We start from the raw sequence: 17169 nt of genomic DNA on the forward strand, positions 1-17169 counted from the left end.
GTGCAGCTACGAACTGCCAAAATTCACGCAGGGATCATATGGGAGCTGTAGGGCAGAGGCTGCCCTGGTGTCTAACTCCCTGTGTCACCTTTCAGATGCCTTTGTTATAAAACCATCTTTTCTTCTGTTTCATTACTTCTTCCAAGCTCTCCATGATGGAGGGTGGGGTCCTGCAGACAAAGCTTTCCTTGCCCTGCAATCCTGATCCGCTCCAAAGGCAGTGCTCCAAAGTCCTCTCTCTCCAACTGATAAGGAGGCATGAGTCATAGAGGGATAATGACATATTATCACAGTATATACTGTAACTTTTCCATTATTCAACGTAAGTAGGGGATTTAATGAAAAGCTGTAATGAAGAAACCTCCAAAGCATGTGTCTTAACTTTGAACTCTGCCACTCAGCTTTCTTTTAACCAAGTTCACTTTAAAGCACTCTTTTCGAAAAGACTAAGCATGCTGAGAAAAAGAAAAAAAAGTAATTATGTGGCTTGCCTATGTCCCTTCCACACATGAATCCTCTCTTCAGCTTGTATATTTGGATCCTGGGCAAATGTTCAGAGAGATAGCAAAAGCTGAATCAGTGACCATCTCTGTCAAATCTCAAGACTCTGAAAACCTCTAGTTCCTCTGTGATTTACAGCAGTGAAGGAAACAATGAGGTTTTTTTAACATGGACTACAGAAAAAACATTATTTGACTCCTACCCATGTTTTCAAACATTTGGAAGTCCTCTTCTTCCCCACATGGGACAAAATACTTCAGTGCTAACAGCAGATTATCAGCAACTGAAAATAAAGTTTTTTATAAGTGTCAGTGACCTTTATTACTGTATTGCAATCAGCATGACCTCCAATACAGTACATTAATTAGTAGGCAGCAAGTAAGTTGGTTTTGAGCTAAATCTATTGCAGTTTTATGAAAAACAGTTGAGCATCTCAGATTGGACTGGCATAACTAAAGAGAGAGCATGGTGCAAATGTAGAGAGGGTGTAAAGATCAGTGAAGCAAGAGAAACTGGCCCAGAGGCAGGAGCTGAGGCCATAAAGAAAAAGGTCATAGCAATAACTGCTGCCAAGGACATTGTCTCAGAAAGCTGACGGCAGGACTGCGTTGGCCGGGGTTTACTCCAGGCGATGTCTGTCAGGTTGCCATGGGCAGGGCAGTGCTGCGTCTGAAAAGGCGGGGACCGAAAGTAGTTGCAACGAGTTAATTTTCTTTATCAACTGCCTAAGATATAAAAGATGTCAGTTCCATTTCTTATCCCCTATACAGAGCTAGGCAGATATATGTAAGGAGGTGGAAGTGGTAATTGTTCTGAGGTAGTAATGAGGTCGTGTAATGAATTAAACCAAGGTGAACTTGGTTAATTGAAACATAGCCTGGAAGAAATTTTTTTAGACAGGAAATGGAGTAAGTGAGGTATGGCTATCCCAGAAATGCTGGCCAGACTTCAGAAAAAGTTGTAAAGGTTGGATTATGAGGAAGTTTCTCAAGCAACGAGAAGATTTTCATAAGTAAGTTAATTATATCCTGTATCATCTTGTCTGATGATCCTTTATGTTCATATGTATGATCGCTCCATATAATTTTCTGTCATCATGTAAGATGCCTATTGCAAAAAGCCCTTGAGTAGGAGGATGTTCCAGTTATTATTTGTCTTTTGTGTGTTTTCAGCTTGTGAATCCCTTGGAAGGAAACTTGTCACACTGTTTGGACTCAATGAACCCAGATACAAATAGCAGTAGAGGAATACTACAGGACACAGAACCAGATAAATAAGATCTATATCTTGCTGAGGAGAATGGAGAGGATGTGCTTCCTTAGGCTTTATTTAACTCTGCTGTTATGCTTTATGCCACAAAAGCTGATTTCAGCCCTGAACAATCTACCATTGGACCAAATTTGGCTCTGTAATCCTTTTTTCATGGTTTTCCTTAAATCTATTTGAAAGCTTTAGTAGAGCTTTGAGTGTGATTATTACTTTACGTGTCCTATTTATATGCACCAGTCCTCCTGTGCCATGTGTTCTGAAGTCTCTGCATTTAAGCTGTATTTTAAAGCTTTCTGTATTTAAGCTTGATTGTAAATTATATTTGAAAGTGACGAGAAGTGAAGACAACCTTAGGAGTTTAATTCCCCAAACTGATGAGGTGGAGGTGCAAAGGTGATGTAGATGCGTGGCCAGATTGTTCACTTTAGTATCACTTCTGGATACTGAAGAATCAGAAATCAACGTTGGTCTAGGCTTTGGGGCCAAACATCAGCCCCAGTTTTGGGGCCAAAATCAGGGTATTGTGTTAGTAGTACCTCCTGAGGAAGAATCTCAAGAAATAGAGGAGCACCTTAGGAAACAAAGGACTCTTGGGAATGTGAGTGATAGAAAACACCTCCAAAAAACCAAATTCTAAAATGCTTTTCTGACACCAGCTCCCTGAAACCCTCCAAAGTGCATTGCTTTGTTGCAACACTCCCATTTTTATTAGTGTTGTTGGCTCTTGGGTAATCCAGCTGAATAATGTAACGTAATTCCAATTATCCTGTACTAATTCCTGCCAGGAAGAAAATAACCTGGCCTGCTTTGTTACGCAGAGAGACAGGTTATTGATGGCTGTGGCAATGGTTATTGTACTGGATGTTTAGCCAATCGAAGGCACATCCCAGTGTTTCTTGAGGAAACACTGCATAGATGATCAACCAGGTGAAATTTTGTAACTAAGGATGGATGAAAATTGTGGTGAAGTTGAGTTTTTCTAGCAATAAAATTCTACAGAAAAGATGGGTGGGGTTTTTTTAAACATGTGGGGATAGAAGATTATGAACTTTGTCATTTTAAGATCACTTTGCATTGCTGAGGTCTGCCTGTAAATGAAGGGACTCCAAAAGTTGTTGAAACTGTCTGAGTCTGTATTTCAAGTTCTGGTTTGATAGTTTTACACATAATTTTAATTTTAGAGATGAATCAGGCACGAGCTCTTGCAATTTAGGTGCAACACAACTTCCCCAAAGGCCTGAAGTGCCAGCTTGTGCTAGTTTGTTCTTTAAAGTGAATGTCTACTTTGAAAAAGGGCATCTGTAAAAGTGGTAGTGTGGGTTTCCAAATTTTAGGCGTGTTATAACTGAATTTTAAAAGGGGACCTCAGCGCCTCAGCTTATTCTGAGATCTTCCACTTGAGCTTGAGTCTTGTTCATCAAATGCTAGTCATCTTTCTCTGCAATTCTCTTAAATGTGAACCTTCAATACACAAACCTATGTAACCGCATTTTATCGGGCTTGCGTAGGGGAGGGAGTAACTTGAGAGTAAAAGGGTAGCAGAGGAGGCTTCGCAGATGGGACCCTGCTTGAAACTTGAACCAGAGGTGAATGCAGCTCACCTGTCCTGCTCTAACACTGACTTCTTGCAGCTGTTTGCTGCTAAAGCAAAACTGCTCCATTTCTAAAACACAACAGCAGATTTGTGGCTGGTGTTTCCACATTGTTGCTTTTCAAGATTTATCTTAAATACGTTTTGTGGCTTCTGGTATTGTAAATGTCTTGTTACTACCTCACCACATAAGCTAGAGCCATAAGTCAGCCGTATGTGATGAAGCCTCTGTGCTCAAGGTAACCAGAAGCACTGGAACAGCTATCATTTTTAAGTACTCTTAACAGAAGATACCAAAATTAGTTACCTTTTATCTAATGAATGTTTTACTGTTTTGTCTTGGAGACGAAAAACAAAAAGGTGGAGAGAGGTCTGAGAGAAACGACATGGAGTCTGAGTGAAAAAAAACACCTTGGGGTACAGGGTGTTGAAGACAGTTAAGGATACAGTGAGTTTCTTTCAAAGTGCTTTTGCAAATATTAATGAAGTTTCAGAACATGGCCTGAAAAACATCTCAATGCCTAAATACTGAAGGCTGCCTTTCCAATATCTCTCTGATTAAAGTGACTTATAGGCTATGAATGAATCGTTATCAGGTAATGGCATAACACATCTCCTCCCTTTGCCCAGCACAGAGAGATTTTAATGAAAAAAGCAACACAACCACTGGAGAGAAAAAGGAGTTTTGTGAGAAAGTACATGGCCTCAGTGGCATCTACCGCTTTATTTAAGCTAAGGAGATAGTTGGAACTTCTGTCATCTGGTTCACATTTAACTGAAAATCTTATCTTCTGATCCATGGATCTTAGATCTGTTGTTAGCTGATCACTTCTGAATATGGAAAGCTTACTGCTTGGGGTAGTACAGTGCAATTCAATATCCTGGTACACCTAAGTCAGCCTGCAAAGTCTTCTCGAGTTCTGGGCAGTTGCAGATTTTCTTTTCATTCATCAGAGTAGCAGAATGGGAAAAAAAAAAAAAAAAAACCTTAGCTGACTGAAAACATGTAAAATTTACTTTTTAAAATATTCAGCAAAGCAAGTGGCTGAACACTAATAATAATGATTTTATTAATTCTTGCTCTCCACTATCTGTATTTTTTTGTAAACTAAAATGTCAGTCAGTATTCATAAGAAGGTAAATTGGCTTTATAGATCAACCAAGCTAATAAAAGAAGAATATACTTATCCTAGTTGATGTGCTGCTTCAGTAATCTGCTTGTGAGACACTGAGTATTGTCCTAAACTACTCTTTGTTACACTTTTTTGATTGCTTGTACACATGAAGAAAACGAGAAGAACATCTGGAAGAGCGGATAATGGAAAGTACTATGCAAGATGAGTTTTCTGGACAATACTTCTGAAGAGATGTCTAAATTATGCTTTTCCCTGACAGTTTCATGGTAGTTGAGAAAAAACATGTCCAAAATTTGGTTTTGCATGGGCCTGTGTGGTTTCTGGCTGGCTAAACGGAATGAACAAAATTCTCCAGTTGGTGAGTCGTCATTTGAAAATGCAAATCAGTGCTGCTCTGTTGCGTGCGCTAACCTTTTTTCCTCTTTTTTAAAAAAAGGTTATACTGATTGTGATGGTTTAGAGCACGAGGATTTTTTACAGGAGTACTATTACCCCCAAAAAGCTGTTTTCCTTCTGAACTAGTGAAAACCAAGTTTCAGAAATACAATCACCGAAAACAGTCGTTTCATTCATCTACGTGCACATCACCACTATAAACCACGACTGATTCTCGCAGGGAAGATTGGAAGCGACACAACCTCCAAGCAAAACTGGGAGCTCAGCCTATTTCTGCATAACAAGTGCTGTAAGTGGTCGAAAGCCGTGAATTTTGCATCGCTTTCTTGCAGGCCGCCAACTGTCTCGTTTCATCGGCATTTCTGTTTCTTCCTCATTTCAGAACTGGAGAGTTGAATTCACCTTTCAAGGCTTGCTGTATAAACCAGCGGTCAGCATCAATGAATGTTCCAGCTAAGATGGCACACTCCACAGGCCTGTCTGCACTGCTGGATGAAATATTGAAATTTAAATTATTTCCATCACACAGAACTGTTGTCTTGTGATAATTCTGTTGCATATTAAGTCCTGGGATTTGATAAAGTAATGCTGTGGTCAAAGCAGTGGAATTTATTCCCATTAGTCATTCTCTCATCTGTTTTCTTTGTGGCTTTTTTTTTTTTTTTTAATAATTTGACTCTTTCAGAATCATATGCCCACTGGAGAGACAACTCCTAGCTATGCTGTTCCTCGTTCACATTCTGAATTACATCTTTAAGTGAGGGCTCTGATTTTTTTCTTTCAGCTAGTGCCAATGCCAATAACACTGAGTGGGGGAGACTACTGTTCTGCATGTAGAACAATAAACCTTTGGCAAGAAACAACCATTTCCATCATCAATTTTGATGTTTCACTGCAAGGCAGCAAATGCCCTCTGTCCATTTGCTTGCAGAGCTGCTCTTACGGGCTTTCTCCTGATTTCATAATTAAGCGAAGCATAACAGAGAAGGCTCACCATCAGCCATTTCTGTCTGGGAGGCTCCATTTCCACCCTGTTCAGCTTTTGGCAGGTTGCCTCTCTTTGCTGCTTCTAGTTTGTACCTGCTGATACCTTTGTTGGCAAGTTGGGGGTAAAGGTGAGATCTGGAGGGAATCTTTCGGTGAAGGGCACCTGCTGTGAACCTGCTCTGTCAGCTCAGTCAGGTTCCACATGTTGAAAAATCAAATGGAGTTTTTTGCTTTACCTCTTTTTTGAAAGCAATTGAAAGGAGCTTTTTTCTCTTCCTGTGGCATCATTTTCTTGTATTTTGTCATCCATGAGCAATCATGAATATATGCAAACTATTGCTGATAATTGAAGAACGAGCCCACGGGGCCTCAGTGTAACTGCTTTGGTCACCCCAGGGCTCGAGGTTGCAATGTAGGCAGCACATTCCTGAGCCGACATCTCTTGTGTCTGGTCTGATGTGGCAGCAGTTCTATATGTACCTCCACTTCATTCCTGTGCTCCAGCAGCTGTAATTAGGGATCAAGTCCTGTTTTGCCAGGCGTTGCACAAATATGAAATAAAAGATGGTCTTTACCAGCAAGAACCTACTTTTAGTTCACAAGTGATGATAGCAGGTTGTGTGCTGAGAGGGAATGGGCAGCGCTCACGCCTCCGTATGAGCTGGCAAGGACAAAGCTGTCTTCAGTAGCACATGGCTTCCCCAAACCCCCGTGACCCATCTAGCTTTGGACTCGGGCAGTCTTCTGCAGCTTAAGGGATGACAGGTCATAACTGGCACTTTGCCCGCTGGCTGGAAGACGGATATTTTCTAGTTGTGGACAAAAAAAAAGAAAGAAAAAGAAATTCTGAACCCCAGGCTACTTCTTTGTAAAGCATTTAAAATATCTCTTCTGGAGAACAGCTAGCTGCTCTTTCAACAAACCTGCAAAGAGGAGCTCTACCATGACGTTATAAGAAGTCTGCGCTAAATGCTTTGACAAAAACTATGCACACTCCGAAATGAAATCTTATTTACTGTGGTGTTGTTAAAGTGCTAAATAAATAGACAAACTCAGAAGGGCTGGTAGGATGTGGGTGGGTGAATAAATGAGCTTTGATGCTAATGTCAGTCAATGCTAATTCCTATCCTTTGAAGAAAATGTGATAAACACAGCTGCCAGAAGTATGATCTGCAATTGCTCTAATTAAATTAAATTTTCACTGGAATTAAAGCAGCTGACACCTTGCATCATTTCTTTTTTAGCTGGACTAATTCAGAGAATAATGACTTTCCAATTATTTCATGAACTTGTAGGAAAGTAAGGTTTGTTCAATATGTATAAGGATCTGAGTATGCACAAAACTACCGTATGAAATTCTGTATTCATATTCCTTTTATTGTATTTGCTACTCAGGATGTGTATCAATTTAGAATCTGAGATCTTCAAGGTGGAATTATCTGTACTGGCTGCTAAACGCTTTCTTTATAGAAATATGGGGAGATTGTATAAGTCCCTCATAGCGTTTCAATGGTTATGAACTATTTAACTGCTAGTCATGGACTGCAGATGAGGAGGTCACTATAAAGACAGACATAAAGGGGGGAAAAGATAAGAAACTGAAGAGAAGTGATCTCTGGATAATCCCTCATTTTTTTGTCTCCTTGTTTCAAAACCCACCTTGCTCTTTTTTGTAGATGGATTGAAAGATCTGTCGCTCCAAGCTTTGCAATTTTTCTTTGCAAGTAAAATTTTGCTCGGGCTCTGATCTGGATGGCTACTGTCTTTTGGGAGAGCTGAAAATGAAGCAGAGTGATAGATTATTTCAGGGATTTTGTTGTTTTTTGGTTCTGGGAGGGTTTTTTGTGTATATGTCCACTATTTTCTGAAGCAATTCAATTAGCTACAGAGAACAGAGTAGCCAGAAGTAAATAATGGAGATATATATATATATATGTATGTTTGATTTGTGAGTGCTATTGATTTTAAGTAATGTAAGATACATCTATGTCAGAATTTAATAACATAAAATATAAATAGATATATCTCTAGATTTTATATATAGAAATATTTTATTAATTTACAAAGATACCTTCTATCAATGCCATCTGTGAATTTCCAAGATGTGTTTAATTAAGGCAAGGCAATCTGAGGAGAAATTCCATCAATTACAGCATCTCTTCCACGCGTGGACACTAGATGGCACTGAAAGACAGGAGCTGCGGTATAGAAACACAGGCCCTCAATTACTCCAGGTTCGGGTTCTGCAGTGGAGGATCATTGAAGCACAAATGATATCCTGTAGGTATATTTTGTGAAAAAAGAGAAGGTGTCACAGGAATTATAGAAACTGTATTACAGCACGATTAGAGATTAAGTGGCAGAATATGATATTAAGCGATCAGGCGTGGTAGCGAAAGTCCCTCTTGCAGCCAGAGGGGTTGAAGCTTTTTCCTCTTCCACTTACTCATCCTGCTTCGCAGACAGGATCTCTCCTCTACAACTCATGTGCTCGCTCCCGTTCACAGTTGTGTGCCTTGAGAGTAGCTCTAGTGCCAGACCTGACGGGGTCAAAAACATCAACTTCCACAGCATTTCATGCTCTGATCCTGCCTGTCTGACCAAACGCAAACTCGTGGGTTGATACAGGAGACACGCCACTGGCGTTTGGGATGAGGTCTGAGTTAGAAGTCAAGATTATAACGAGCCTTTAATAAAAACCATGTCAAGTGAACTCCAGAGGAAGAATGAAGAGGGAGGGAGGGAGTGGGTCCGTGTCTCTGACTCAGGCTTCAAACTCTGTCTTTCAAACCATCCACTGCCTGACCTGGGGCGTTTCTCATTCCTCAGAGACTTTTAGAGAACCAATTACCCTCGCGATGGCATTAAAGTGTGACAACCTGTCCCCTGCAAGGAATCACTGCAGATTATCCAATGTTTTATTCTGGTCTTAAAAATTATGAAGGTGTACTTTTATTCCAACTGCAAAAGCAAGCACTCAAAGGTTAGGAAACGCCACGTCTCTGAGCAACAAGGAAAACGTATTTCAGCCCCTTCTGTGCACTAAATGAGGCAGAGGTCCTTTGGGACAAAATGGTATGCAATCATATAATTAAAAACTAAAGCATACGCACAAGATAGCACAATTATGGCTCTAACAAGCTTTTCCTAGTAGTTCAGCACTGGATTTACCCATCTTGATAATATTATTTTATGTAATTTTATATTCCATATTAACTTTTTTAAAAGATCAAGGACAGTCCATTATGTGCATGGGGACGCTGCAGGGGCCAGAGAAGGTATCTGTGTTACAGCCTGGGACAAAACTGTCCCGGGGCCGCTGTGGCCCACGCTGTGGCCCTGGCTGAGGAGCTAGCCTGGGCCCCTCACCACACTCCTCTCCTCCGGTCGTTCCTGGCCTTCCTGCCATGTTCCCTGTCTCCCTGTGGGGCCACAGACCCTCTGTGACCACCTCAGGTTACAGGGAGACTGCTGAGACAGACAGGTTTAGTTTCCTTGCTTAATCCCTCCAGGAAAAAAAAAACCAAACCAACAAACCAACAGATTTTCCACTAGTAGCATTATGCTTATTTTCCTTGTAATTTTCTTACACTGAAGAGAACTGTTTCAATCCCAGATATAACTTTCCCTCTGCCTAAATCTCTTTCAAAAACTGTGTTAGGCTGCCGTTCTTTGGAGAGCTTTAGAAAATCTCCATTGGTAGCACCTCATGGGGCTCGGGCCCAGGACGGGGACTGGGACAGGCCCCCGGACGACCCCTTCGCCCGCACCGCCCTGCGGCCCCGCCACACTCAAGATGGCGGAAGGCAGGCGCCGGACCGGGCGCAGCGCTCAAGATGGCGCCTCTCCCCGCCCCTTTCCCCGCCCTCCCGGTGGTGACTTCCGGAGGGAGAGGGCGTCCGTCCCATGGTAACTGCGCCACGGTGGAGACGCCGCGGTCGCTGCTTGCTTCCTGCCGCCACCCGGGCCACAACAACGGGCAGCCGCCTCCGGGGTTCTGCCGCCAGCAGCCACCAGGTACGCACCGCCGGGCACGCCGGCAGCTTTCCTCGCCCGCCTCCGGTCGCGAGGTGAGAGGAGCTCGCTGGGGCGGGCGGGCCCCGCGGGGCGGTCTCTCCGCGCCGCCGCCGCTGAGGTGTGCGGCCCCCGCGGCGGGAGGGCGGTACCGGCCGCGTCAGCCCCAGCCGGCTCCGGCGGGCACCCAGCAGCCCGGCGCGGGCGGCGGCGGGGCCCCTCAGCGCGGTGCGGCAGGCAGCCCTCCCGCCCGCTGGGCTCGTTGCCGGGACCTCTCCCCTCCCGCTTTCAGCCCCTCGGGGCTGGCGGACGCGCCGCGGGTCCCCCGCTCGGTCTCCGTGCGGGAGGCGGCTCTCCCCACCTACGCTTTCGAGTAGGTCGGGCCGGCGGCTCGGGGGAGGCGGCTGTAGCGGGGGGACTAACCCCTTCGCCTGGGGGTAACGCTCCTGAGGGCGGGCGGGCGCGCCCCGGGGACCCGTACCCGCGGGGTACCGGCGTCTCTTCAGCGGGGGAGGGAAAGCTCTCGTTGAGGCGGAGCTGTGCAGGCGGTCATGGTTGCCCTCTCAGCCGCTGGGCAGCCAGCGGTGCCCTTGTGTCTTCTGAGCCTTATTTTAGAAGACTGTAAACACGAGTTAATTTTTTTTTTACGTTCACTTCTGAATTTTTGTGTTTATTTTAGTGGGAGCTGGGGCCTTTTTCATCAAAAGGTGTTCAGGCACTTAACTTTTTTTGTTCATTACGTGCTGAAGTATGATCAGCCTTTCATGTACTTTTAGTCTTTGTTCAGACATAAGCTGCTTGTAGTTGCTGAGTTTATTTGTTAGAAGCAAAGACTGTGAGAACATAAGGTCTACAGGCAGTGGTTTCTAAAGGGTACTCATATGGCACCCTTTGTCTTGGGAAATTAAGCAACAGTAACTCCTGACTTCTGTCTGCACAACCGGTATTCTGATGAGCTGCTTAAGCATTACTTCCATTGGTGATGGCAAATGCTGGAGACGTATTGGAGAGACCATTAAGGCAGAGGTCTGTCCAGAGATATGTACATTATGAGTAGTGCATGAGCCTCTCCAGTTTCTGGATCCAGTACAAGTAACCAGTTATCGTGTTGTCAGTGATGGTATCTGTAACCATTGCGGCTAGTTATCATTATCACTCTACTCTGCTTACAGAATGGCTTAGCTCCCTTGTGAAGGACAACTCGCCTGGTGGTTTCTTCCTATCTTTTTCCTAGTAGAGGAGGAGAGGACATTAGAAGTTTAATTGAAAACATTGCTGTGAGGAAGGCAATAGGACACTCCATCTGTGTTCTCAGCCTCTGGATAAGATTGTAAAATATGATTTTGCAGAATGGTTGATGGTTCATGTTGTACGTCAGCAAATGAGAGCCATCTCCCTTCAGGAGAGGGATGAAGAGCTGTAGTTACTCCAAGTGTATCTGTAGTGTGTGTGAATTTCAAATGAACAAAAATGTCTGATCAGAATTACAGGTAGCTCGTTATAGACTATCTTGCTTAGACATGCCTGTAAAATAGTAACAAACACTTAGGATAAGGCATTGAAATTGTCAATGGGCTTATAAATGTGCTCAGCTTTAAAAGTATTGACTGGTGGCATTGCAGGGTAGTAAAGGTGCAAGAAAGCAGTTGGTACAGATAGGAACTGGGAGGAAGATGTGATTTCTTAACTGGACAGAGGGGTGAGAGCCTGAAGCAAACAGCCTGTGGTGATGAAGGTCGAAGAGATCTGGTGTGAAACAGCCAAGGGGGGGAGCAATCTTTGGAGTGGGGAAATGTGTACTAGGAAAGTATAAATACTTAAAACATCCACACTTATAGAATCCTGTGGCACATACTTAAGTTTGTAATTGCTAAGTTGTTGACTCTAACAAATAATAATGCTTATAAACATTCAGAGTATGTTATAATGCTTACAACATTCACAAGTTTTATTTTACATGTATTTACGTTCATTTTACATTCAGAGTTAAAATGTGACTTGTGCTTCTTTAGTTTTCCAGTAGCACCCAGAAACTGCAACTAGTATTGGGGTGCTGCTGTGCTGAATGTACAAGTGAATTGAGATACAAATTAGAGGTAAACAAACATTCAGGGCTTTTTTTGCTTAAGTAGCTGTCTTTTGAATGATAAGCTTAAAGTAACAAAGCACAACAGCCTTTGACACTAGTATGCTGTTTAGGAATAGAATGGTTGAACTACACCATTATTATGGTATAAGATATTTTGGAAGTCATTAAATAGAAAGGAAAATCAAATTCTGCAGAAAGATTTATTTCCTCCTTTACAGCAAAGTGAGTAATATCCTGTAGTAATATAATAGCCTGGTTTGAGGACACAGTTACTTTGAGATTAGAAGCTTAAATGTGTACGTCAGTTAAAAGCAGATGGATTTTGAAATTGGGACCTGATACTATGTGGTGCAAAATATGGAAGACTGCATTAGGATGTGAGACTTTGTAGCATAACTCAGGAGGCTGTTTTTTGGGGGAGGCATTGTCTATATATAGGGAACAAAACACAAGGACTGGATTTTCCATTTTTTTAACCCGCTTTTGAACTCATTGTAGTGGAGTTAAGGTTGTTTGTGTATTGTATGGTGTGATAAATATGGTTGCAGTGGTGACTGCCTTCATGGAACCTGGGAGAGGGCAGTTTTGGTGGCTGGGCTTTCCTGTATATGGAGCAGTACCTTTTTTCTTCAGTTTGGTTGTCTTCTCTTGCTCAGTAATGCATGAGAGGCATGACTTCAGGATGAAGCACATTGTCTATTTTTCTGCAGACAGAATATTGCTGAGGAAGTAGGGGGTTTCCCTTCAGATGTTTTTTTTTTCTCACTCCTTTCTAAATCTGTTACCATTGCAGATTGCCAAGTCTATTGGAGAATGCAATGTGAAGCTATTTTTGACTGATCAGAGAATTACTGTAGCAGGAACAAAAGACATTGATGAGGAAGATCAGTCCCAAGGGGCCTGGAGAAGAAAGAGATGGAATTCAGATTAGTAGCCTCCAAAAAAATCTTGCTGTAGAATAGGTGAAAAATAAGACTATAAAAGAACAAAGGTAAAAAGAACATGTGAAAACACTTAGTTCTCGTAATGCTACCCTTTCCCATGAGGAGGCTTTTTGAATGGCTTTCATAGTAATGTTTCTCATATGTTGCCCATAGGTTTGAGCAGTAAGCTTTACTTTTCCTCTAAGCTTTTAACAGAAATGATTGATTTATTAGCTTTGATAGAAGTATAGAATTACTTTCAAACTTTAAAATACATAATAAGCACCTCAGATAATTAGCAAGCCTACAACTATCTCTCTTTAAAGTGATCAATGGCATTAATTTGGTTTGGTAACCATGGCCATTTTCTTGTTCAGCAACCATATGGTATTTCTGAGTTTAGTGTGACTTCCTGTGAGCAGTTTTTTACAAAGTCAGCTGGGCTTTGGTGTAAAGTACAGCAAAAATTAAACACTATGGGAAGGTGTGAAAATGTTCTTGGGGGGGGGGGTGTGTGTGTGAAGCAGGTTGCTTCCACTTTGGTGTAAGAGTGGATTGTAGCCTTTAAATCATATGTTCAGTGAGAGTGTAATGCTAAAATAGTCAAAACTTGTAACTACTGCTGGTTTGACACTGAAGTTTTTAATACAAATAACTATTAAGAAATCCATGTTTTGTTGTAAACAAATACTTTGTAGCTTTATTGTAGAAATGAGACCCCTGTTACAGTAACTTACCCTTTTAAGAGGATCTTTTTCTTGAGGTGTGATACACTAATGCTGCTGTTGCATGTGGTTTGATGTTAATAGAACAGCCACATGACATTTCCATCTGACTTCTGATTTTTGAGGTTTGCAGTAGTCAAAGCATCAATTTTATCTGTGACACAATTTTTGGAATACCAAATCCAACAAGTCAAGAGCTTTTGAGAAATGTTCTGGGCATCAAGGAGCACAGTCCAGCTGAGTTGGTGAAAGCTAGAATAACACAGAAGATTCCTTGGTTGGGAAGCCCAGAGCTGTGTGTGAAGCAGTTTTATAAAGGTGAAAGGTGGTTTGTTTTGTGTTGTTTTTTTTTTTTAAGCAGACTTTCACTCTCTGCTTATTAATAGCAGTTTAAATTGCTCTGCAGGAGATTCTCCAGCATGCAATATTAACAGAAATAAATCTGGCTAGGAGAGTTGTGGGAAAGGAGGAAAGGAGAACTGGTGTCAAATAGATATTTTCCTTCCCAGTTCACTAAAAAGTGGAAGCAATCAGGCCAGGTGAATGGGGCAAAGAAAAGCAAGGAAATAGGTGTTGGGAAATTGAGTGGGGTGAAGCCAGGGCTCATGGGAGACTAAAGGTTGCTTGTGGTGATGTAGGGTAGCATAGACCTTGCAAGAATAAGGTTTTCTGGGGAGAGAAGGTGGCATTGAGGAGAGACAGGGGAAGGAACTAGTTGGTATATAGGCAGGGAAGTGCCACTTGAAATTAAGTAGAAATATAATTGGTTTTGTGGAAACAGACAAACACAGCAGGATAAAACCATTCTTGTGTTGTCTGTAATACAAAATAACTCTTGTGCTATGTAGCACAAATTAATAAAAATTATTAAATTAAGCCATAACTATTAGCAGATGGATACTGTGGTTTAGTCTTGTATAATCTCTCCTTGTTAATGAACTTGACATGCAGATAAAATGGGAAGGAGATAGATCTGGCTTTAATAGGAGGAAATGTTTCCGTTTTCACTTGAAAACATGCTTCTGGGTGAAGCGTGCATGTTCAGCAATAGTGCTTTCTTGTGCAGAGCCATAGTGTTTAGAAATTAAACTATTATTCCTGGATTGTCAAGAATCTTTGCCCTGCTAGAGCTTTAATTCTTTATCTTCTGTCTTTATGTAACCAAGGATCGTCAAGGGCTGTAAAGAGCCTTGTTTTAGAGTTACTGGTATTTCTCTATGCTGTTGCTGTCCTTGCATGTGATAAGATGTGCCTGTTGGAGCTGTACCAAGGAGTAAATCTCATAGGCAGTAAGGTTTATTGCCACAGCTAATATTGTGTTTGTGGCTTGCTTTTCAAAAGTATCGCATTTGCTGTTTTCCTGAGTGTTGGAAGAAAGCATCAATGAGCATTGTTTCAGGTTTGAATATTTACGTACAGCATCATCATCATCCTGTAACTTGTACCTGTCTGATCAATGAGTATGCTTTAAAAATACTTTAGACATAAAATGACTAATAAATTAGTTCTTTCAATGCGCATCACTTTAAGGCTTCTTTACCAATGTCGTATTTAATTTTATGTGTAACAAGAATTTTTCTATGTTTTAGCTTAGGGAAGATGCTTTTGCCAGTGCTATGTGTTCAAGCTGCCTTTTGTGAAGTGCTTGTCTGTGATTAAATATTTATACGCAGGATGAAGCATCAGTAGTGAGATCTGAGAAGACACATTTTGTAAACACACAATCCATTCTACCTGGAATGTGAGTGGAATGATACAGCTCAGATTTCACTTGTGCTTCAAGGTAGTGCTGGAATTAAAGCTGGGGTTTGGGGTGGGGGTGGGGGGTGGGGTGGGAGTTTTTTTGAGGCTTCATCTGTGGTCTTCTGAGTTTTGAACTTTCCTATTAATTGTAGTGAGTGCTTGATACCTATAGACTTGGACTGAAGATGCTTCTAGACTTGATGTGAACTTAAAAGACTTAGGAATTTTCTTCCTTTTCTGTTTGCTGAAAGTAGTTGCTATGCTCAGCAATACAGCTGTTAAGATCCATTTCTAAAAGTAAAAATATTTAATATGGAAACACCCTTGTTGGGCAGCAGTTCTTGAAATTGCATGAAAACTAGGTGATGTGGAGGTATCTTTGGGTGGGAGGAAGGAAGAGGAGGATTCTGAGAACTAAGTAACTAATTAAAGATTGCTACAGTTATGATGTTTTGGGCTTAGAAGATTAGAGTACTATGCCACATAGTGTAAATATGTAAGTTAGTTAAAATATTTTCTTCAATACATATGCTGTTCAAAATAATTATATAAAGCTGAAGGGAATTTTTTGCTTCTTGGAATAAACTTTACCCTAGTCTTAAACATATGTTCTCACTTATTGTTGACAGCTTCTTTAATACCATAAAAAAAAACTACAGCAGGTATTGCAAGAATTCAGTAACTTAATCTTAACCCTTTGAAGTTAAATCATGTGAAATGTATATCATGCTGATACCTTTATAAAAACATAATAGAATTAAACCCTAAATCATTATTAAAAATAAGATCATTAATATAGTTTAGAACTCCCTCTGTGACAGTAAAGTCCAAGATCCTGAATAGACATAGAAATTTTGTGGGCCTGAATTATTCATCATGTATTTTCTTTGCCAGTGAAACTTTACGAAATGAAAAAGCAAAATTTGTATCAAGGTTTTTGGAGTATAGCATTTGTAAATGTATCATTGTGTAATAATGTTTATACATTAAGACGGCTGAAGAAAGTAGTGTTATAGTTGACTGTGAACTGTAACTGGCTTTTTTATGTGTAACTGCTTAACTATTGTGTCAGTAAACTGGTTTTCTCTGCTTAATCTGCTGTCAAGGAAAGCCACTTTAAGATCCACTGCAAACTCAGTACTTTGGCAACTTGTTCCCTGTTAAAAAAAGGTAAAGGTGGCATTAGTGGGAAAACAATTACTTGCTTTGTAAGCAGTGCTGCTGAGTTATGACTAAGTACATTGATTTACCTGGCCAACATAAACTCCAGATGGATTTTTTTTTCATGGCCTTTCCACAAGAGGGTCTCGTGGCTGTTTGTTATTGCTTTGGATGTAGTTGAGTTCTACAAACCTAACTGCTTCCTGGGGAAGCTGAGAATTTTAAATTACTTATTTGCAAATATATTTTGATCACTGATGTGTGACAGTAGATGGTATGGGGAGGCTTGTCCCTTTCTTCTTAGCTTTTCAAAATCTGTTACTTTGCATAGCTCTTCAACTTCTTTGTCACGGCTTTACCAGTAACATATACAATAAAGAAGTTATTGACTTTCACAAATATATTAATTTCTAATATTTTTTTCTGTCTAGGCAGGGGAAACTAGTATCTGTTTGCTTGTGCCAGACATGTTTTTGTATTTTCTTAAATTGGCATCTTTTCCTCTAACCCCAAAGGTGATTTGAATATACCGTTCAGAGTTCCTTGCTGTATTTAGAACTTAGGCTGCTAAATCTGTAAAACCCACAAACTGAAGCTGTAATAATGGGATTATGAGACACTGAGGCTTCCTCCT

At 41.2% G+C, this 17169-nt stretch overlaps 1 protein-coding gene across 4 annotated transcripts in view; it reads left to right on the top strand.

The window, feature by feature from the left end:
- Positions 1 to 9766: 9766 nt before the first annotated feature.
- The window catches only part of DISP1 (dispatched RND transporter family member 1), a 91096-nt gene continuing 83693 nt past the window's right edge, over positions 9767 to 17169 (top strand). For 3 of the 4 annotated variants that reach the window (XM_075749338.1, XM_075749340.1, XM_075749343.1), the window contains exon 1: positions 9767 to 9897. The gene's annotated coding sequence lies outside the window, so the exon portion shown is untranslated. Of the gene's footprint in view, positions 9898 to 10034; positions 10268 to 17169 lie in introns of those variants that run through there. The other variant, XM_075749342.1, reaches the window with a different exon arrangement.

The sequence above is a fragment of the Balearica regulorum genome, chromosome 3 (genome assembly GCF_011004875.1).
Source record: "Balearica regulorum gibbericeps isolate bBalReg1 chromosome 3, bBalReg1.pri, whole genome shotgun sequence".
Classification (NCBI taxonomy): domain Eukaryota; kingdom Metazoa; phylum Chordata; class Aves; order Gruiformes; family Gruidae; genus Balearica; species Balearica regulorum.